Source organism: Mercenaria mercenaria, chromosome 8, assembly GCF_021730395.1.
Source record: "Mercenaria mercenaria strain notata chromosome 8, MADL_Memer_1, whole genome shotgun sequence".
Classification (NCBI taxonomy): Eukaryota; Metazoa; Mollusca; class Bivalvia; order Venerida; family Veneridae; genus Mercenaria; species Mercenaria mercenaria.
The window spans coordinates 59,329,296-59,354,227 of NC_069368.1; the positions used below are offsets into that span (position 1 = coordinate 59,329,296).

A 24,932-nucleotide genomic window follows, 5' to 3' on the forward strand; every position below is an offset into this window, starting at 1 on the left:
ATGCGTTAGAAAAAAACTGTAAAGTCTAATAATCAGCGCCACTTCTTTGAAATCAAGACATTTTGAGTAAAATGTCGAAATCGTTTGCTTATTCATACATATTAATCTACTCATTCACGTTCTTCATCCTCACCACACGCAATAGCCTAATTTTAGTGCAAAGCTGCAAACATAAACCACTATCTAACAATCTTATGCCCGATTTTTCAAATGTTACGGAGTTCAGGTGATAACTCTGAAGATGTCACAGTTCTTATGATAACTTTTGTTACTGCCAAGGTATTTCTTGAGCTATGTTAAGATACTTTTTAGCTAATTTTACTATTTAGAAAGGGTGTTAATCATGTTCTAATGTAATATGTTTATCCACGTCACAGTATTGTGGTTATATAATGTATGATATGAGTATTTTGTAAAGTTTAAAACTATGTGCAGTATAATGACATATATATAGTAAAATACGAATAGGTAACAAATGCAGTAAATTGTATTGTTTATTCCAGTGGATGTGCCAATGTTAGTGAACAACGGTTTAGTGAATTAATCATTGAATTAAAATCAAATCCTTTATCTTTAATTTAGGGTACATCTAAATGCTGAATTTACAACATTGAGGCCGTGTGGCAAAATTAAACCATGCGTGACCATATAATGACAAGAAGAAAATGATTCTAAATTAAAATTGTTATTGTATGATATTTGTTGATTAGGGACCATAATTTGCCATGCACGCGACAGTAGATTATACTCCACAATCAACAAAAATCGTACAATAACTAATTAATACGTAAACGGCGACAAGAAATTATACTAAAACACACCAAAATTATAGCTTCAAATGTATATGACAATATACATATAATTTATCAAGGATAATTATGTGTATGCGATTTTGTTAATTATCGCATGACCACTTTCATTAATTTATAGACCCAAAATATTTGACCTTAATCCGAACGCTTTCGCATTCTATGTATACAGTTGTATTCATATCAATAGATTTTCATAAAGAATGTAATAATGATGATAGTAATGCTATATATTATCAGTAACATAATTATAACTTTACCATTATAATTCTTCTAATCCTTTATATAGTAGAATTTTAAAAGTTGACGCTGAAAGAATACAGTCACAATGCGACATTACACAGCACCCAGAGGGTGAATTTAAATGTGACTGGCGTAAATTCTGCGATAAAACTTTTAAAATTGGTATTGTCATAGCATCTTACTGATTGCATATAATTTTCAATGCGCTGAATACTGCGTACCAAAAAGGGGCTTTTCATCCTCATACATGCATATACTGTTTGTCTTAAAGAATATCATAATGCATATTAATGTGAATTTTAAGGTGCTATCTATATCAATCCTTCACCAGAAACGACCTTTGCGTTTGCAAAAATGCTATAAGATGAATAGAAATGCATTTTGAGTTTAGTTGGAAATATTGTAAAGTAAGAGGAATAGTTAGCTAGATCATCATTATGAGCGTACTCAGTCCCTTTAAAAGTAACATCTAGTTACAATGTAGAATTAAAAATATAACACTAGAAACGTTATCACTGGAACTCAAAAACACACAAACCATACATCATATAACCACAATACTGTGCTTTGGATAAATATTTTACATTAGAACATGATTAACACCCTTTCTAAATAATAAAATTAGCTAAAAAGTATATTAACATAGCTCAAACAAGAAATATCTTTAAAAATGATGGTCGGCGAATTGTAATAAGTAAAGAAGTTTATGAATTTTTCATCTAACATTCATCTTTCATCTAACATTTTGCAAAACTAAACACCGCACTTTAACAATTTAAATGGTTCTCTTTTAATTTTTCGCAAAGGTTTCGTAGGGTTGCAATTTTGTTTTGTTTATCCTTAGACGAATAATTACAGCAGTGGTTTGATGAAGATTCATGAAGCGGTTCATGAGAAGAGGTCATTAAACGTGTTTATATTTTCAGCTAAATTGATCCCTATCCCCATTTGTAACAAAATAGCAAGAGACATTACGATATTGTTACACATCGAGTTTGATAAAAATCCATTACATTTTAGTGGTTAATGCGAAGAAAGGCATATCTACTTTCAGCTATAGTGGTCCCTAATAGGGCCCAAGTTCCTATATAAATACATTTGGAAGAGGACCTTATAATGATGCTCCAGACCAAGTATGACAAAGATCCACCAAGCTGTTCATGAGACGCTGTATAAAGGCATTTCTAGTTTTAGCTCTAGCAGCCCCTAAAAGGGGTTAAATGTCCCAGCTGAACAAAGTTGGCTGCGGGCCTAATAAAGATGCTACAAATCAAGTTTGATTAGAATACATGAAAAAAATCAATTAAAGGATTTTTTATTTATTATTTTTATTTATTTCTAAAATAGGCCAACTGATCCCACTTTAACATATGCATATTCGCTATTCATGAATCTTTGGACAATGACGTCACACCTATAAAAAAGTGAAGGTCAAGCAAAACATGCAATTGTAATTATTTCAATATTTCTGTTTCATAAGCAAAGTTTGACCGTAGTTATATCACATAGATAAACTGTATGCAGCGTACCTTCATTTCAGTGTAATGAGATTCAGTCATTATATAGCATATATATAATAAAACAGATTTCAACTGAGTTCAATATTTGCATACCATACTAAAGAAAGATATTCATATATAATAAATCAGTTAAATAATTTATAACAAATATATCAAAGCAAACAAGTACTCATTTTAATATGCAATCTGAATAAGTCACAAAAGCAAGAAACCTTTTCATATACAGACGACAATTGTAACAAGGAAAATCTTTTAAAAAGCACTTCTATACATAAAAGACTCTTATCACACCCTTATTCATGTGATACGCAGACCGTATTCAGCTCTTTCTTTAATTTGATATATGTTGGTATTTGAACAGGTTTTTATCATATTTATCAAACTTACTTATCATTTTGAGATATATCAATATTCTTGCTAAATATACTGAGCCAAAGTTAGCTTTAAAAGTGTGAACAGCGTCGTTTAGGATAAACGCTTTGTCTTCATTTCACTCAGCGTAGCACAATCAACAGAGTGAAAGAAACTGAAACTCTCGTCCAATCAGGCAGAGTGTTGCATAAATCTTCCATTTTGATAAGTTATCTATAATGCGTTATCAAGTAGTTTGATTTGCTAACTGAAGTCACGTGGCATAGGTAACGAAAACGAATTTAGACGGCGTCGCCGAAAAACACCCTGGCAGTAACAAAAGTTATCATAAGAACTCTGTGACATCTTCAGAGTTATCACCTGAACTCCGTAACATTTGAAAATCGGGCACAAAATTGTTAGATAGTGGTTTATGTTTGCAGCTTTGCACTAAAATTAGGCTATTGCGTGTGGTGAGGATGAAGAACGTGAATGAATAGATTAAAATGTATGAATAAGCAAACGATTTCGATATTTTACTCAAAATGTCTTGATTTCAAGGAAATGGCGCTGATTATTAGACTTAATAGTTTTTTTTCCTGACGCATAGCACAAAACATTAGGCAACCTTGATCATCAAACTTTAGTTTTACACCCCATTCTCTCTTTTTAAAGATTGATAATTACCATTTTGCCGACCGATTCCTTGTTTTGTCATACAGATATCAGAAGAACTCTGTAACGTTTTCCAGGAACTCCGTAACAGTTATCAGAAGAAAACATGACAGGTTATCAGAAGAACTCCATCCTTCGTGTAACACTTCCTCCCTTGTGCTTATTTCCGTTTACAAGAACCTTCAATCGGTGGGATTCTACCATCCGCAATGATCCGCGCTCTTTTGGCAAAATTTAACCCAAGTACAATTCATTGAAGTGACCGATTTTGAATTTTGTTGTAAACTTCCGACAGCCCGGAAAATAGTAATACAATATAAACTGACCGATTAGGAATTTTGTTTAGTGTATTTAGTAGACATGTTGAGTGGTATCAAGACGCAAAAATCAGGCCCCGACCATTTTACGTTCTTCCGGTAGTTATATCACCTTTGAGACATTCCATCCTCCCTTTTATATATATATTGGGTCTTTCTTTTGTTTTCTGAAGACCCAATAACTTGCATATAACAAAGAAAATAGACCCAATAAGCAGGTAGAGACCCAACAGTACGGAATGAATCTCACTATACACCCAACAACATGGCTATTTTCAGTGTATATGTATATATGTATATATATATATATATATATACCTATAAGATATCCATCAACAGCTTAGTTTTATCGAAAACAAATTATATTAAAACCAGAATAAATAAAATTATGCTTACTTTTTTACCCTGATAATCTGCGTCATTTCACAGCAGCCCGGCAGCTTTTTCATTATCTAATCGATTACTGTATAAAAGTGTCTGTCTAACTTCTGTATATATAATGAGCAAATTATGTATGAATAAATTCTACAACTGTATGTGTACAACAATTTAAATTTAAATAACATGAATAACATAGCTGGATATAGCCGCTAAATCTATGTCATTTCAACCTTTTTAGCTTCAAACAAAACCGGGTGATATGTATGGAGTGGACCACCGGAGTTACAATATGTTATAGAAATAAATGAACTGAAGTATAAAATATAAAAGATCGGTGCCGTTTCCAAACTTTTACGCAAAATTTAGAACCCGGGTCCCTTTAAACATGACCGCTCAATCTGTTTTAAAACAGCACTATAAAATAAAAAAAACGGTAAATAATTATCATGAATAAACGAGAGGGTAGTGACACCAATGAAATTTCGCGTTTCAACAGTTAACTGCTACCTAAATGTTTTAAATTTTAATCATATTTGCTTGTTCTTTCTTTCACATATTAAACAATACAGCACATCTTTTAACACAGTTAAAACAAAAATACGATCCGGCCGAGCTACAAGTTATTTCAACATCGGTATATACAACCATTCACACAATATTAACTTTCATCCTTTGTAAATGTACATTTTGAACCATTTTTGTTAACAAACGTTGCAGTTCAGATTTTAAAATAATTCCAGTTTTGAAACTTCAAATACAACTATCCCTGAGAAAATAGTCTCTTTTCTGATTACCCCCGCCCCCAACCCCATGTTGGACCGAACTTAGTGACACAAGGGTTGGAGCGTTCGCCCGTCAATCGAGCGATTATAGGTTTGGCCACTCTATCCGTGACTAATACTATGCAATGGGACAGTTGTAAGTTATTGTAGAAAAAGAGTTTAGTGCACATAATGTAAAAAAAATATTGACGAAAACGGGCGTAAAACCACAAAACAAGAAATCATTATTCACGGCTAATTCTGACTTTAAAGTTGGTCGAAGAAGGCACAGTCAAAACGACATGAAGTCAAAAGTGTACGGAAATGAATAAATTAATGTACTTATGAATGCGATAACTATTAATTGTGTTGTGTTTACGCCGTTTCTCAACACCTAACAATTATGTCAAGGCGGTCTGCGTACACAACCTGTCGACACAGGCTCTCTTTAAGGAATTGACAACTTTCTCACTTCATTTAGCACTGTAGCTAGTCGGGCTCAAAGTAATATCTTCGGATTCCGGGGAAAATTATATTTAACAATTTATGAAACAGTTGAAACGGGCTCAAGCCAAATATGACAAATTATTTAATAAAAGTATATGATAATTTTAGTTTTAAGCCCATCTGATTTTTAAAAGAAATGACGAGTTATTGTCATGAATTGATCGGCGTCGGCGTTGGTGTTGGCGTTGTCTGGTTAAGTTTTGTGTTTAGGCCAGCTTTTCCCCTAAACTATCAAAGTTATTGCTTCAAAACTTGCAACACGTGCTCACCATCAAAAGCTGACGCTGAATAGCAAGAAACCTAACTCCATCCTGCTTTTTGCAAGAGTTATGCCCCTTGTTAGTTAAGTTTTGTGTTTAGGTCAACTTTTCTCTTTTCAGTTAACCAAACCATTTAAACCGAAGAACTAAACTCAAATCCTTTGTAAGAAAGTGTAAACTTTCTAACATAAACAGATTTGATTGGTAGCAAGGCCCAACCCATGCCTCCCAGTGAAAGGTTACAGTGATTGCAAGTCAGGAACACTGACCACTCGACCACGAAAAAAAAACAACAACAAAACACGCACGCACGCACGCACGCACGCACGCACGCACACACACACACACACACACACACACACACAAAGGAACCCTATGAAAGTAATACTGAAACATATGAATTTTTTTCTCTGTATAAGAAACATGTGCCAATCGTTCCTGTAGACTACACATAAAAAGAGACAGATCATAAATATATGTTTGATTGTCGAGCAATGTCAACGAATTCGTTGAATTAGCAGCAGAAAATTGATTTCGGAAAGTAATTTCAAGGAATACGTTGAAAACAGTTAATCAATTTGTGATGGATATTTATTTGATTTCCTACGGTGAAAAATGGTCCTTTTATTTCCGTGAAGGACGAAATAATGAAAGAGTTTGTATATAATTTTATAATAACTGAAAATCGTTTAAATTAGCATTTTAAAATAGTCTCATCCGTCTGTAATACGGCTGCAACACATACATTGTAGTTATAAAACTCTTTCGGAGTTAAACGCACGTTTTCAATCGGGCTTTTTCGATGATGTAATGGGTGGGGCATGGCATATTAAGTACATACAATTGACAGTGATTTGAAAGCAAACACATACATATAGTAAAAGAATTATAAAACACAGAAAATAAATTGTATCTCAGGACAACATTCAGTGCTTCATTAGGTATACTCGGAATCGTACAGATACAAATTTGTAATAATAATACTTAGTGCACTTTCTTCTTTCGTCTCATCCGCTATATCTCCTTTGGAAACAGTGTCTTAAAATTCTGTATTATTCCAACTGGGTGTGAAAAGTGCGACGACTATGAAGATTGGAGAATCTGAAAGTCCGGGACCGTAAAAATCTGAAGCTTTGAAGACATGCATCTTGCATGCACTGCCCTTCAAATCACATAAAATGCTCATTTTAAGATTATATGCATCGTAGATCTTATATTTTAGACGATTATCCCCACCTTCACAAACTGGCGAGGGGGAAAAGGAAAATATAAATAATATAAAAAGGAGTGGTCCTACAATTTTGAAGCAGGTGGAATATGTGATCTTAATAAGTGCCAGTAAATCAGAAATATTTCCTATTGGTCTTCAAGAGAACGTGATTATAAAGCTACGAATATAAATATAAACAAAAGACTTTATCTTTAAAATATATAAGTGACAGAATGTAAGATTATATTGACACGATACATTCGTAATTATATTAGCCATCAGAATAGTGTGTTATGTTCCTCCTGAAATCCCCACTCAACTAGCTGGCTTTACCCACCTGCAGACAGTCAAAAATGACTCCTTACAATGACCAAGCATATTGTACAGTTCATTTAAGATTCGTTTTGCTGTAATTTTAAGCGCAACTCGCCCTTTGATATAGGCACGTATTTCGTTTTTTGCTGCCTCACAGAAAATAGCCCGTGTATAATTATGACTTTTACTGTTTCAAATGTCTATAATTTTTAGCTCGACTATTCGAAGAATAAGTAGAGCTATCCTACTCACCACGGCGTCGGCGTCGGTGTCGGCGTCACACCTTGGTTAAGTTTTTCGTACCAGTCCACATTTTGACAAAGTCTTTTGAGATAAAGCTTTGAAAATTTCAACATTTGTTTACCACCACCATGGCTAGTTATAGGCAAGAGCACATAACTCCATCAAGGATTTTGGCTGAATTATGACCCCTTTTGACTTAGAAATCATGGTTAAGTTTTTCGTACCAGTTCATATTTTGACAAAGTCTTTTAAGATAAAGCTTTGAAACTTTCAACACTTGTTTACCATCACCATGGCCAGTTATAGGCAAGAGTACATAACTCCATCGAGGATTTTGGCTGAATTATTGCCCTTTCGACTTAGAAATCTTGGTTAAGTTTTTCGTACCAGATCGTATTTTGACAAAGTCTTTTGAGATAAAGCTTTGAAACTTTCAACACTTGTTTACCATCACCACCAGTTATAGGCAAGAGCACATAACTCCATTAAGGATTTTGGCTGAATTATGGCCCTTTTTGACTTAGAAATCTGGGTTAATATTTCGTACCAGTTCATATTTTGACAAAGTCTTTTGAGATAAAGCTTTCAACACCTGTTTACCATCACCATATCCAGTTATAGGCAAGAGTACATAACTCCATCAAGGATTTTGACTGAATTATGGTCCTTTTTTGACTTAGAAATCTTGGTTAAGTTTTCCGTACCAGTTCATATTTTTTGTAAAGTGTTTGACATATGGCTTTGAAAGTTTTATCACATGTTTAGTATAATAGTCTCTATCTGTAGGAAAGAGTACATAACTCTGTCATCTATTTTGGCTGAATTATGGCCCTTTTTGGGCTTTGAAATTGGTTCTGTTTTCATACAAGTCCACGTTTTGTCAAAACTATTTGACATATGGCTTTTAAACTTTGAACACTTGTTTATCATTATGATTTCCATCTGTAGGCAAGAGTACATAACTATTTTGACTGAATTATGGCCCTTTTTGGACTTTGAAATTGGTTCATACATTGCCATTTAGTGCAAGACTTATCGAAATCAAAGAAATACGGAACATTGTTTGTCTAATCTATTTATTTCTTTTGTCTGAATATCTGTGGAAATATTTTGACCCCATTCTTCAATCAATTCTTCGAATAGTCGAGCGCGCTGTAATCAGACAGCTCTTGTTTCATTTGTGTTCCCGATATCCACGAGCTCTACGAGTTTATGTAAGTATTAAATATGCCTTTATATGCATGTAGAAAATAAACATGAAAATCCGTTACTTATTAATGGAAGCTTATCAGTAATAAAACTTTTTGATGAATGTATATTTAGATTCTAGCACAAATTTGCAGGAATTTAAGTCAACACATTTTTTGTTTTAAAGTGAAGTTTGACTGGGATTTATAGATATGGAAGATAAAGAAAATATATTGCCAGCGCAACCAGCGTAATAAAATAAAAATTCTACGAAATCTTTGATCTGAAGCAAATTTGGTCTCCTTTTAGACTCTGATTACATTACGACTGCCTACAAGCTAATTAACTGAGGTCATTCTATTTTCCTTTTATAATGCTGAAACAAGAATGTTTCTTTTCGTCTACCTCCCCGAAAAAGTTATCGTATCCTCAAACGAAATTTACTGTGACTGCATCAAAATCCATACAGGATGGAACCTGCCAATTTTGCATCCTGTATCAATCGACTTTCTGCAAACAAGTACAATAAATGGAACGGATCCATAGCTTGTTCGATAAATATCATAAATGGGAAGACAATACTTCAACACAAAAGAAAACAAAGTAGGAGTGCCTCAGTTCGTTTTTCTCAATTTTCATTCATATTTTGGCAAAAAAAAAATAAATAAATAAAAATAAGAGAGGCACAGACCTCCCTGTGCCATAGTTTTTCAACTTGAATGTTTTCCCCGTTTGCAAGGACTTGAAGGAGTGTTATCTCCCTTGATTCCCCACTTTGATGTTAGCATTATTTGGAAACAGCCCTGAACATGACATCTAAATAGTCAAGGATAAAAAATAATCAAAATAGTCAAGGATAAAAAAATATCCGATCGCTCCAGGAAAATAACCCGCCACTGAAAAGGTCAGAACTTAGATAAAGAAAGTAAAGATTTCGCCCGCTCACTCCATCATTTTTTTTTTTAAACTTTCTAAAGAACTAGAGATCAATTTGGAGTGGCCTAAACGCAGATTGTGTATGCGACTGTTCACTCAAATTATCTCGTGTATCTTGTTTAATCCATGTTTTACAATAATCGAGCAGATCACGTGACAATATTGCAAGGTTGCCGCCATTTTACACTGTTTACGTCCTGGACAAAGAAAGATGGCGTTTTGGGCTTTGTTTCAAGTAGTAAATAGATGTCTATGTGAGGTGAGTTGGCTTACTTACCATGTAACACTGTGTAATTTAGGACAAAAGGTGAAGTTGAACTCTTTCAGTTTTGCTTTGAATCAAATATCAGGCTGGTAACAATGCCCGATCGGGCTTTCGACATAAAAACTTCATGAAAAATAATGAAGATATTTCTTTCAAACTTGGTCCATTTATTAAGCATAACATATGATGCATATTAAGATATTAAAAATTATGTTTTAATGCAACAGAAAAGGGTTCAGTGGCTTTCTATTGCTCCAAACATCTCCTCAGAAACTGCAGGTCAGACTTACACCAAATTTGGTCAGTAGAATCCTGGCATGGATCTCTATCAAGTTTGTTCAAATGGTTTCCTTGGCCTTTTTTTAGGGGCCGCAAGAGCTAAAAATAGAAAAAACCTTTAAAGAACTTTTTCTTATGAACCACTTGATAGATATTCATCAAACTTGGTCTGTAGCATCATTATAAGGCTCTCTCCCAATTTTGGTCAAATGAGAGCACTTTGCCCCTTTTAGGGGCCCCAAAACTAAATTTTGAAATAACTTTGAATAACTTTTTCCCATGAACCACATAAAGGATCTTCATCAAACTTGGTCTATGGCATCATTATAACAGGCTGGTAACATTGCCCGATCAGGCTTACGACATAAAAAGTAATATTTCTTGAAAACTAATGAAGTTATTTCTTTCAAACTTGGTCCATTTATTAAGCATAACAACTGATACAAATTAGAATAAAAATAACTTGGTTGCCTTCAGTTTTGGTAGAATTATTTCTCCTTTTCAGATTTTTATGACACATAATCTTTGATGTCCAAAAAAATATGTTCTAATGCTAAGTTTAAAACAAAAAAGGGTTCAATGGCTTTCTAATGCTCCAAATTATTGCGCTAGTACATGAATGTGTACATTTTACTCTGCTTTCATTACAACATTATAGAAAATTGTTATTTCTAAAAAAAATTGCTCATACATCTGCACTAGAAACGAAGTATTAACCCTAAATATATAGAACAAAGGTATTGGCGCACATGTTTGCAGCAATAGAAAGCCACTGAACCTTTTCTGTTTTAAACATTGCATTAAAACAAAACTTTTTTGGACTTCAAAAATTATGCATCATAAAAATCTGAAAAGGGAAGTAATTCTAACAAAACTGAAGGCAACAAAGTGACTTCTATCTTGATAAGCATCATATGTTATGCATAATAAATGGACCAAATTTGAAAGAAATATCATCATTATTTTTCAAGAAATATCACTTTTTATATCGTAAGCTCGATCGGGCAATGTTACCAGCCTGTTATAAGGTTCTGCCTCACATTTGTTCAATGGCGGCACTTGGCCCCTTTTAGGGGCCACTAGAGCCAAAATTAGAAATACTCTTATATGACTTCTTGTCATAAACCGTTAGAAGGATCTTCATCAAACTTGGTCTGTAGCATCATAATATAGGGTCCATTCCAAATTGCATTCAAATTGGGGCACTTATTTGAGCTAGTGTCATGAAATTTCACAGGGTATTCATTCAGCATGTTAAGTTGTGCAGTTGCGGTTTTAATTGTGATATCACACAGCTGCACCATTAAAAGGGCATAAAATTTTGTGTTGCCTGCATCTCAAAAATGTTTTGACTTAGAGTGATAAAATAAAGTATGGATTGTTACATAGCATGCGAAGGAAACCGTGCACCTGGGGTTCTGTTTTGGTTGTTACTCGGCCAGACCAGAGTTGTGGTCCTTGACTTAGTGAAAAATACACATCAAGTGCATAAAAGTTTGTTTTGTAGATATCTTAAAAAATGTTTCACTTAGATTCATGTGTTACATATAGCATGTGAAGTAGAGCACCTGGGGTTCTGTTTTGGATTTCACTTGGTCAGAAAAGAGAATGATATATGGTCCTTGGCTAAGTTAGGAAGAGGGGGCACCAGTGTCTAATGGACACACATCTAGCTTTTACTGATTGAAATCAGATATGCCTTTCATGGATGATCATTGAATTTGTCTGGACATAATTTTCATGCAATACATGTACAGTGAAACACCACTCGCTCAAGCATCGATGAATCGAGTACCCGGGCTCAAGCAATTCATTTCCTTCTATTTCCTTCTATTTTCTATGTGAAATTACCATGGCTGGGTCGAGCATCGATAACTCAATCGCTCGAGCATGACACCTGGTCCCTGTGTATTAATTTACTATTTGTTGCTTCTGGCAAACTCGAGCAGAGGTGTCAAAATTTTTCACACCTTCAGTGGTTAGAGTGTATTAGTTAATTAAAAAATTTTCACACGCCGTGAGAATTGCGTGGTCTATTCCATGACTATCCTAAATGTTTGTTTGTTGGTATATTCGATCTGATTAATGAGATTAATTATTGATAAAAGGTTGAAAAATATTCTATTGATCAAATATCGATCAATTACTGATTACTTAAAATAGAAAAAGTGGAAACTCCACAGATCACTCGACACAACAAAAACGAAAATGTTGCAGGCTCGGTTTGATTGAGCCTGTTCATGGACGGTAGTTGAAATGCATGCTACTCTCCACGCCCTCTAGCCCCGGGTTGAGCAGAACTCGACATTTACACATGCTAAAAGTACAAAAAACAATTTAGAGACTGGGATGTGTTCATATGGCGGTCATAGATAACGTTTGTAATACGTTTTTTTTTTTAAATGTCACAAGTATGCTATTATTACGCATCACCCTTTACTCTGCAAATGGTCCCGATGACAGTTGGTAAAACAAAATTCAATTTTCTTCTTATGTTGGTCTATGCTCGGGTCGCTCGAAACCATGGATAACTTGAGCATTTTGTTCAACCCCTTGCGACCTCGAGCGAGCGGTGTTTTACTGTATTACCATCAGGAGTTATCCCCAATGAATAAAACACACTAGATGATAATACCCTCATATGAATGTTCTGTCAAATATTCGCAATGTCTGACTGAGCTTGTTAGATGTAACAAAGAGAGCCAACATTATTACCTCTGTTTTTAGGCGTGGACAGAATGTTGTTAATTGGTGGCTTTGTTCAAGTTACATATTCTGACAAAGATGGTAAAGCAGTGGCAGACAGAGTTGTGTGACATTGTGTATGTTTCGTTTGTTAGAGCCCATGCACAGACAGAAGAAAAGCTAAGGTATGTAGATTGCAGTGAACTTGATATACACTGTCAGCCTTAAATAGTTAGTGGTAAAAACATAGGAATCTATTAAAGACTTCTCCGTAACCACAAGATGGATCTTCATCAAACTTCATTTTCTGCAGTGTATTAGCTGGGTCTTCTCCCAGGTTTGTTCAAATTGAGGCACATGGAACCTTTAAGGGGCTGTTAGAGCTAAAAATAGGAAAACCTTTAAACAACTTAGCCAATGGACCGCTTGATGGATATTTCTGAAAGTTGGTATGTAGTACCATAAGGTCCTTTAAAAAAATATTCAATGGGTGCACTCTGCCCTTTTTAAGGACCACTTTAGCTAAAATTAGAAATAACATGAAACAATAAAAAAATATTCAATGGGTGCACTCTGCCCTTTTTAGGGACCACTTTAGCTAAAATTAGAAATAACATGTAACAACTCTCATGAACTGCTTGATAGATTTTCATCAAACTTGGATAGATTTTCATCAAACTTAGTCTATCCCTATATCAGTACAGGTTGATAATTTGTGCTATCGACGGCTCTGTTGTGTAGGATTAATTTTGTTGAGCAAAAGTTAGAGAAGAAACTATGAAAGTTGCTGATGTCATGTAATAAAAGACTTACTGAATGGCTTGCCAGGCAGGAGTCAAAACTATGTGCCCTTGGCCCTTTCAGCCATGGGTGTGATAGTTTTGACTATTGACCAATAAGTTATTCAGTAAGGGTATGTTGTAATGTAGGTAGTAAGTTTGTGTAGGAATGATTTAAGCATGAAGTAATAGTACTGTGACACAGTAACACAGTATCATAAAGAAGATAATGGAAATGCAGAAAAATATTTTGTGATATACATTGGAATGAAGTAAGTAGTCTTTTGGTCATAACCTACCAGTTTTAATATATCCTTTCCGCGACACTAACTTAGTAAAACATATTAGCGTCTGATGGCCCTTTCACGTTTCCGTTGAATCAATATTTATTACATGAAATTCTTTTAAAAAAATTTCTAAAATGTCTAGGTCTGCAGCTCTCAAATGCGGAAATATCTTACATCTGAGGCATATAATGATACTTTCAGACAACATCTAAAAGGACCTTTTGAACGATTTGACAAAGTTCCAGAAATCTCCATATACCCTTGCTCCGTTAGGGACTCCTGTGGGATTTGTCTTTATTCTGAGTTCAAATATTTTTGTGTGGACATGTCCTGCTAAAGCCCATGTATTTTCAAATCATTAGAATTTGCTGAAAATTGGCTCTTCATGCATTAGCAAAAAAAATTAAAAAAATTAAGGAAGTCCATGCCCATACATTTAGACGGGGTGACCCCTGACTATAAACCAATGCAAATGCGACTATCGTTTCCAAGTTAAGCTTCATTTTCTTTGCTTCCAGAAAAAGTTGAAGGTCGTCTGACGTCATTTTCTGTATTGTCAAAAACATATTGTATGCCTGGTGAGATTGCATAAAAATGTGCAGGTAGTCCTAAGGATATGGTGTTCACAGTGAAAAAGTGAGATTTAAGTACTCATTCTAAATGAATTTGCGCAAAATGTGGGAAAATTAAGATCTGTTTACTTTGGACTTCTTTTGACTACACCACGGAAGCGCATTTTCAACCAAATTACTGACCTTACTCTTATAAAAAGAAAAATAAACTAGATATATTTTAATAGAATATATCCAGTAAGATCAGTTTAGTTCTGTAGGATATGTTACACGGTGTGAAATAAAAACATGGTAAAACCTTCATTTTTAGCTCGACTATTCGAGAATAGTCTAGCTATTCTACTCACCCTGGCGTCGGCGTCAGCATCACACCTTGGTTAAAGTTTTGCATGCAGGTACATACAGCTATCATTTAAAGGCATATAGCTTTGAAACTTATTTCTTCTTTTTCTAGGTCAATTACCAACCTCACTGGGTCAAGTTCCATAACTCTGACATGTATTTTTGGCAAATTATGCCCGCTTTTGTACTTAAAAAATCCTGGTTAAAGTTTTACATGCAAGTTACTATCTCCAAAACTAATGCATATATTGAATTGAAATTTCACATTATGTCTTCGGGTTTAAAAAACTAGCTGATAGCATCAAGTCCTATAACTCTGACCTGCATTTTTGCTAAATTATGCACCCTTTTGGACTTAGAAAATCCTAGTTAAGGATTTGCATGCAAGTACATACAGCTATTACTTAAAGGCATATATATTTGAAACTTATTTTTAGCTCGACTATTCATAGAATAGTGAGCTATTGCACTCGCCCATGCGTCGGCGTCGGCGTCGGCGTCGGCGTCTGCGTCCGCGTCCGCGTCCCGATTTTGGTTAAGGTTTTGTATGTAAGCTGGTATCTCAGTAACCACTTGTGGGAATGGATTGAAACTTCACACACTTATTGACTGTGACAAACTGACTTACATTGCACAGGTTCCATAACTCTATTTTGCTTTTTTACAAAATTATGCCCCTTTTTCGACTTAGAAATTTTTGGTTAAGGTTTTGTATGTAAGCTGGTAACACAGTAACCACTTGTGGGAATGGATTGAAACTTCACACACTTATTCACTGTGATGAACTGATCTACATTGCACAGGTTCCATAACTCTATTTTGCTTTTTTACAAAATTATGCCCCTTTTTCGACTTAGAAATTTTTGGTTAAGGTTTTGTATGTAAGCTGGTATCTCAGTAGTTACTAATGGGAATGGATTGAAACTTCACATACTTGTTCACTATCATGATTTGACATGCACTAAGCAAGTCCCATAACTCTACTCTCTTTTTTTTCAAAATTATGCCCCTTTTTCGACTTAGCAGTTTTTGGTTAAATTTTTGTATGTAATCTGATATCTCAGTATCCACTAATTGGAATGGATTGAAACTTCACACACTTGTTCACTGTCATGATCTAACATGCACTGTGAAGGTCCCATAACTCTACTTGGCATTTTTACAAAATTATGCCCTTTGACTTAGCACTTTTTGTTAAGTTTTTGTATGTAAGCTGGTATCTCAGTATCCACAAATTGGAAAGGATTGAAACTTCACACACTTGTTCACTGTCATGATATGACATGCAGTACAGAGGTTCAATACCTCTACTTTGCATTTTACAAAATTATGCCCCTTTTTCAACTTGTATTCATTCAATTGACAAGGCTGTTGAATAGTCGAGCGTTGCTGTCCTCCGACAGCTCTTGTTTAGCTCACCTGTCACATAGTGACAAGGTGAGCTTTTGTGATCACCCTCCTCCGTCGTCCGTCTGTTGTCCGTTCACAATTTCTTGTGAACACAATAGAGACCACAGTTTTAATCAAACTTGCATACAACTTGTATTGGCATAATATCTCGGTTGCTTTCGAAAACTGGCCAGATCCCATTATGGGTTCCAGAGTAATGGCCTCTTAAAGGGCCAAAATTTACTATTTTTGGCTTGTGAACACGATAGAGACCACATTTTGCATTCAACTTTAATCAAACTTGCATACAACTTGTACTGGCATAATGTCTCGGTTCCTTTTGAAAACTGGCCAGATCCCATCATGGGTTTCAGAGTTATGGCCCCTTAAAGGGCCAAAATTTGCTATTTTTTGCTTGTGAACACGATAGAGACCACATTTTGCAATCAGCTTTAATAAAACTTGCACACAACTTGTATTGGCATAATATCTCGGTTCCATTCGAAAACTGGCCAGATCCCATCATGGGTTCCAGAGTTATGGCCCCTTAAAGGGCCAAAATTTCCTATTTTTGGCTTGTGAACACGATAGAGACAACAGTTTGTCATCAACTTTAATTAAACTTGCACACAACTTGTATTGGCATAATATCTCGCTTCCTTTCGAAAACTGGCCAGATCCCATCATATGTTCCAGAGTTTTGGCCCCTTAAAGGTCCAAAATTTGCTATTTTGGCTTTTGCAGCCATATAAAGACTTCATTTATGGTTTGATTTGATACAAACTTGCAAAATATCTTCAACAACAATAAATCTTGGATTCCATGAAGAATCTGTCAGAACCAATCATAGGGTCCGGAGTTATTTCATATCTGATTACCTCACCTGATTTTAATCAAAATGAATTTATATCAGTTAAAGTACTTATAAATAGACCTGATTTGAAATTTCATTATTGTCATTAGTTAGACGGAGGCGGCTTTTGAACCGACATAAATAAGTTATTAAACCCTTATCATGCTGGACAAAATTGATTCTGCCTTTGTGATCTGTGTAGATCATGATCAGCCTGTACATCCATGCAGTCTGATCAAGATCTGCACTATTCGCCATTCACTCAGTATCTTTTTGGTAAGCACCCCTTTTAACAGCTAAAAGTACTGTCCAAATTTAAAGAGGGACAAGTTCATTATTATAGAAATTTAGCAGGGTGAGCTATTAATTTTGTATTGCTCCGGTGTCAGAACCTGTTCTTAAAATAATGGTCATGTGGGTATTGGAACGAAGAAAAGATCACTTGTCTTTCAGATAGAGCCATGAGATGTTACAGAAATTATCCCATTTAATTATTTTGTCCTAAACCATAGAAATGTACCAAGAGTTTCTCATATTCCTGTGGATTTAGATTTGACTCTTCATCACAAACAACTTGTAGAATTTAAAACATTAAAATAACCATGATGTAATAACAAGTCAAAGATATATTCTGTAGTAATGGGGGAACATTAGTCAGTTACTTCCCCTGATTACGTCCAAGAAGTAGATTGGTCCTGCTTCTGTTTTTATCGTTGACTTCTTTGTAATTTTCAAAAGCAATATCTTTACTAAATTTCATTGGATTGGAAAATGATTGACAGGTTTTATTTTTAGTGGCCTTCTGCTAAGTATAGTTTGAATAATCATTCTTATTTAGAAACCTACACATAAAAGGCATATTTATTTTGACCAACTGCAACATCTTGGATAAAGGTTATAACAAAAAAGTCAGAGGAATCCAACTGAGAGGGACCAATGTAATATTTGGTTATCCTTGTGCTTTATCATATAACCTTTTAAGGGAAGTAACAAGCTAATGTTCCTCAACAATATAACTCAACTACATGTATGGTCTTCCATAACTTGAAACATGTATAATCCCATTTTCTTCAAAAACTGCCTTAGCTGCCTTAGTTCACCACAAAATGGCCAAAAAATAAATAATGATATTATACTTTATTTGAGAATTTTCCCATGGATGATATTTCCTCCTGTGTTCACCATTGTCATGGCAGGAGAAAACTGTTCCATGAAACTTCTTACAGTATACATCAACTGTAGCAGATATGTGATAAAATACTGTAAATGCAAGGATTAAAAGGGTTTAGTTTTGGAAAAAAAATCTTATTTTTGTATACATTACTGACCAGTCAGAAACAACTAAAACATTAATTGCCATAATCCCTATTAAACGCTTTACCTTATTTTTGGTAATTTGTACTTCTTGAATTAATGTTTTCTGATCAATAAAGTGTTTCTTACCTATCTCTTCATCTCTGCACTTGTACTTTATTACAAAACACATAAGGAAGCTTCATGAGATTTACAAAGATGTGGTAAACTTCTTGTCAATTTACTTGGCTAGATTTAAATTTCATCATTTTACTGCGATTTTTTTTTTTTTATAAAAGTTTAAGTTCTTTGCAAAACATTTTTGCTTGGACACTGAAATTGGATTCATTCTGTATGAAATTAAGACAAAGTGTATTTATTTTGAACATTTTCGGTCATGAGAGAGTTAAATTGAGCCTTTCTTATTCAAAAAATGAAAGCTATGCACATATTGATGGCTTAGATAATTTGCGCAAAACAAGTTATCAGCATTTTCAGCTCTACTGTACGAAGAATATGGAGAGCTATACTGCTCACCCCATTGGCACTGGTTTAAGTTTTTATCCCCTGCCAAATGCAGAGGGATACAGTTTTGGCATCATTCATCCATCCATCTGGAGTCATATCTAGGAAGTGGTTTGGAATATTCAAATAAAACTGTATAGGTACATGATCAGCACTATAGGGAAATGTGGCCTGTCAAGTTTCAGTCAGATTGCCCAAGTAACACCAGAGTTTTGGCCCTTAGTAGTTTGGCGGGTGGGCAGTTTGGCGGGCGGCGTCCACAGACTTTGTCCGGAGCATGTCTTCTTCATGCATGGAGGGATTTTGATGAATCTTGGCACAACTTTTCACCATCATGAGATGGAGTGTCATGCGCAAGAACCAGGTCCCTAGGTCTAAGGTCAAGGTCACACTTAAAGGTCAAAGGTCAAATTCAAGAATTACTTTGTCCGGAGCATACGTTCTTCATGCATAGAGGGGTTTTGATGAAACTTGGCACAATGGTTCACCATTATGAGGCAGAGTGTCATGCGCAAGAACCAGGTCCCTAGGTCTAAGGTCAAGGTCACACTTAGAGGTCAAAGGTCAAATTTAAGAATGACTTTGTCTGGAGCATATCTTCTTCATGCGTGGTTTGATTTTGATGTAACTTGGCCAAATTGTTCACCATGATGAGACGGAGTGTCACGCGCAAGAACCAGATCCCTAAGTCTAAGGTCAAGGTTACACTTTGAGGCCAAAGATACAAGAATGAAAACTAGGTCTAAGATCAAGGTCACACTTAGAGGTCAAAGATCAAATACAAGAATGACTTTGTCCGGAGCATTTCTTTTTCATGATTGGAGGGATTTTGATATAAATTGGCACAAATGTCACCACCATGAGATGGAGTGTCATGCGCAAGAACCAGGTCCTTAGGTCTAAGGTCAAGGTCACACTTAGAAGCCGAAGTTCATATACAAGCATGACTTTGTCCAGAGTATTTCTTCTTCATGCATGAAGGGATTTTTATGTAACTTGGCACAATTGTACACCAACATGAGACAGAATGTTATGCGCAGGTCCCTTCTTTAGAATTACTTCCCTTTGTTGTTACTATAAATAGTTTATATTGTAACTCTTTCATTACTAGTCGTAGGGAAAAATCGAGACAACTTTTCTGTAGTATAACATGCATGTTACTTCCAATTTTGAGGTGGGAGCTGGTATCCTCTAGCTGATGAAGATATCATGTGCCAACCCCCCACCAAAAAAAAAAAAAAAAATAAATAAAAATTTAAAAAGATTGAACTATTGATTTCAAAATTCAAGTTGTGCACTCAGGCCCCTTAGAGGTCAGGAGATTACCTCTATTATTTTGGAAGTCAGTAGATCAACGTATATAAAACAGTAATCTGATGACATTAACAAGCATCTATTATATGAAGGCTTTCAAGCCCTCTCTAATTTGTTCAAATAGGTCAGCTAATTTAAGCCTTAAACAAAACACTTGATGGATCTTCAGAAAACTTGGTCTGTAGCATTCTTGTATAGTCTCTCTCTCGATGGATCGTCTTACTTCAGTTTATTTCGCATAACCCATTTTAGGGACTGCCAGAACAAAAAAAGGTAGTCAATTCAGTTTGGACAGTAATTATGACACTTTTCAGTTTTTGTACATTCTGTTAGTTAGAGATTAATTTAAGGAGCAAAAAGACCTATTACATAGAGTTAGATCACTGCTGGAAACGTACATTTTATTAAAATTTTGTAATAACCTCACTGTAATATAAAACTATTTAAAAAGTGGGCTATTTCTGTAGATTGCACTATCTTCTAGTTGTACCCCCCGACAACAAAGTTGTAAGGGGGGGGGGGGTGTATACTGGTTTCAGGTTGTCTGTCTGTCTGTCCGTCTGTCAGTAGACGCAATCTTGTGCGCACCATCTCTCCTTATCCCCTTGACAGAATTTAATGAAACTTCACACAAGTGATCAGTACCAACAGTAGTTGTGCATGGGGCATGTTAGGTTCTTTTAGAAAAAAAATTTGCAGAGTTATGGGACTTTGTTTTTTTGTTACTATACTATATACATAGACACAATCTTGTGCGCACCATCTCTCCTCATCCCCTTGACACAATTTAATGAAACTTCAAACAAGTGATCAGTACCAACAGTAGTTGTGCATGGGGCATGTGAGGTTCTTTCAGAAAAAAAATTTGCAGAGTTATGGGACTTTGTTTTTTTGTTACTATACTATATACATAGACACAATCTTGTGCGCACCATCTCTCCTCATCCCCTTGACACAATTTAATGAAACTTCACACAAGTGATCAGTAACAACAGTAGTTGTGCATGGGGCATGTTAGGTTCTTTCAGCGACAAAAATTGCAGAGTTATGGGACTTTGTTTCTTGTTAACATACTATGTACATACAGTCTGCATATGCAGTCTTGTGCGTGGCTAATCTACCAAACCCTTATGCACAATTTAATGAAACTTCACACAAGTGATCAGTACCAAACCTAGTTGTGCATGGTGCATGTTACATTCTTTTAGATAAATATTCTGCATAGTTATGGGACTTTGTTTTTTGTTACTATACTGTATACATACAGTCTATATACATACAGTCCACATAATTATGCAATCTTGTGTGCGTCAAATTGCAATGTACTATGTCAGTGCATGTGGGGGGTACATTCATCACCTTTAGTGATAGCTCTAGTTTTATATTTGCATTTGATAAATATTGGGATATTTCAACAACCTGAAACAAAATGTAATTTTTAAAACAGCATGTAGCTTAGGAATTCATCTACTTTTCAATTTGTCTTGGCTGCTCAGCCAGGATAGGTAAAGGGACGTAATAATGATTTTATAAACTTGGATTTCTAATATATTTTGGCAAAATGGATACTTTTTGATGCAGATCTTTGACAATTCTAATACAAAAGTGCTTACTTTGATATCATTCCCTAGGCAAAATATATTTATTCAATTTATACTTATGCTAAAATAATGCTATTTTGGTTGGGCAACCAGGATAGGAAAATCAAATTTTAAAAATACTTCCAAAGAAAATCTTACATGAAACAAGATCTCATTGAACACGTATTATAAGTGTATATGATTAACTGTTAAAAGTTTTGAAACAAATCCATACATGTGTTAACCAAAATCTGATCATACCACCTTTAAAAACAGAATTGAAATACCTTTAATGCTTGATGGATCTTCACCAAATTTATAAATTTATTCTGTAGCATTCTTGGTTGGGCCCAATCTCAAGTACGTTCAGGTAGTTACTTATTACTGCCTTTTAGGACCAGGAAAAATGGAAGAAAAAAATTCATTAAAGTCAAGATTGAAATTTTAAACTATCACTTCTTGCATTTTTACTTGAAATAATCATATGTTAGGGATATGGTAAGATAAGAAAGAAATACTGGCAGCTGGTTTCAGAAAATTTCTGTTTCACTGCATTCTTATGGCAGTTTTGGCCAGGCCATGCTTTAATTAAAACAGCTTTATGCTTTCTGTGCTTTGACCAGCCTATCAAAATTATTGGACTTCTCGAACATGGTTTATGTATAATGAAACAGGAAATCTAATGACAATTTGTTTTTGTGCCAAAGTTAAAAATCATATTACCAGTTCTTTTAATCATAATTACTGAAAGAAGAAAAAAACACTGAAGGAAAAATAACTGAAAAAAAAGGATACACTTGCATGTATTTCTGGATTAGATTTCCAGAAAAAAGGATGAAATGGTAGAATAAAGGTCAGCTATTGAATATTTTTACTATAATGGAAACATGAATTTTGAGATTTATATCTAAAACTTTTATTCTGATATAAATTTTAACTGATTATTCTCTTCAAATGAAAATCTCTCTTCAAATGAAAAATATTTCATTAGAATGTTTAAATCATGCTGTAAAACCCAAAGGTGTTCAGTAAAGTATGGTGAATGAATGTAAAATGAATTATTCTGTAAACAATTAACATAGTGGATGAAGGTTTAAACACAGTGAATTAATGTTGAATGAAGTACTTTGTAAGAAGAATGTTATGAAACACAGTGGATGGACTCTTAACTCAGTTATATTGTAAAACAGTAGCATGGTTAAATTGTTTTGTTAAATGAATTACTTTTAAAACACTGATTTAGTGGCAAGGTTTTTAAGTGGACTCGATGGCATGGATTTAATTTGTAACACACTGGCAGGGTCTTTAAGTGGATTTAATTTGTGACACACTGGCATGGTTAGTTTAAGCAGATTTAGTTTGTAACACATTGGTAGGGTATTTAGTGGCAGGGTACTTAAGTGGATTTAATTTGTAACACACTGGCTGGGTCTTTAAGTGGATTTGATTTGTGACACACTGGCTGGGTCTTTAAGTAGATTTAATTTGTGACACACTAGCTGGCATGGTCTTTAAGTAGATTTAATTTGTGACACACTAGCTGGCATGGTCTTTAAGTAGATTTAATTTGTGACACACTAGCTGGCTTGGTCTTTAAGTAGATTTAATTTGTGACACACTAGCTGGCACGGTCTTTAAGTAGATTTAATTTGTGACACATAGTGTAACTCTCTTTTTAAATGTCTGTATAGATTTGTTTTAACTGAAAATGTTACAAAAAGGTGTGAAAAGAAAAGTTATTATTTTCAATTATGTGTTGGAATCCTTTTTTTTTTTAAATTCAAATAATTTGCAATGCTATTTCCCCGATGATATGTGTTTTGGTGACATTCCCAAAATGATTTTGATTGGTAATTTCATCATGCTTAAACTTTAATGCTGCATTTCTTGGGTGATCCTCTACTAAGAACGTTTGAATTGATTCTAACTTTTCATTTAATAAACATGAACATGAAAGGAGTGAACTTAAAAATCATCTTGCTCTAATATGAAGTTATTTTACACAATGTTTTCATGGTTTCTGAAGCCAGTGTTAATTTGTCAAAAATTGAGACCTCAAAGGGATAGGGACAGATTTCATAAAAGACATGTATGTGACGTCACATAGACTTACAATGTTTCATATCTGTGAAATAGTATATAATTATCCATGGTGACCATACATATTGACAGACCCACCAATACCTCACTTTTCAGAAGAATCAATTTTATAAATATTTAAGCAGGTTTTTTCCTTTATATTTTCTTTTCTTAAGCATTTATGCTTAAACATTTTATTTAATGATAAATTAAGTCTTTTTTTTATTGTATATTCAACTATTTGTTGTTTCCAAAGATTATTCTTCACTAATTCCTGCTTTAACTAAAATTGCCAAACATTTAGAATTGACATTTTGAATGGGGACTATTGTTATGCTTTTGATGCTAACTTCTCCTTGTTCATACTGATACCTGTGCATTTTTTTCAGTATTTAAAATATAGTTGATAATCCACAGAAGATATGTTCCATTTTGATTTATAAAGCAAAGATGTCATTTTGTAGCTCAAATAAGAGGCGGGAGGCATAAACATGCACATCCCAATAGAAAGCAGTTAAAGTGGTGGGAAAAGGACAATTTTCATTCTGGTCACTTTCATGACTCAGTGTTGTAGAGCCTGTCTTGCTGAAGGGTTTGACAGCTTCCAATGTTGAGTTGTTCAAAAGCATGTCTTGCTGAAGAGTTTGACTGTGCTTTTGATGTTGAGTTGCTTATATATGACCATTGACACATGCCTGGCAAACACAGATGCATTGGTCGAGAGAGTAGGTCGCTTTCCTTTGGAGCGTAGGCTCTAGGTGCGATTCCTTGCTACTCCCATTGCAGTGTAACCTTAGGCAAGGTACTTTATCATGATTGCAGTCCACTTAACTGTAGATGGGTACCAGCAACTTGCTGGGGATAAATAAAAAAGAATTACCTTTATCATAATGAATGGTGATGCTTCAGAAACTATTTTGCTTGGTAAATCAAAAAGGAACATATTCTACTGTAGGAACAAAATTCTAAAATGT

At 34.7% G+C, this 24,932-nt stretch overlaps 1 long non-coding RNA gene across 1 annotated transcript in view; it reads left to right on the plus strand.

Moving 5' to 3' along the window:
* Positions 1-9,844: 9,844 nt before the first annotated feature.
* The window catches only part of LOC128559053 (uncharacterized), an 80,601-nt gene continuing 65,513 nt past the window's right edge, over positions 9,845-24,932 (plus strand). Inside the window, exons 1-2 of the long non-coding RNA XR_008372073.1 lie at positions 9,845-9,975; positions 12,988-13,130. This is a non-coding gene — a long non-coding RNA (uncharacterized LOC128559053). The remainder of the gene's footprint in view (positions 9,976-12,987; positions 13,131-24,932) is intronic.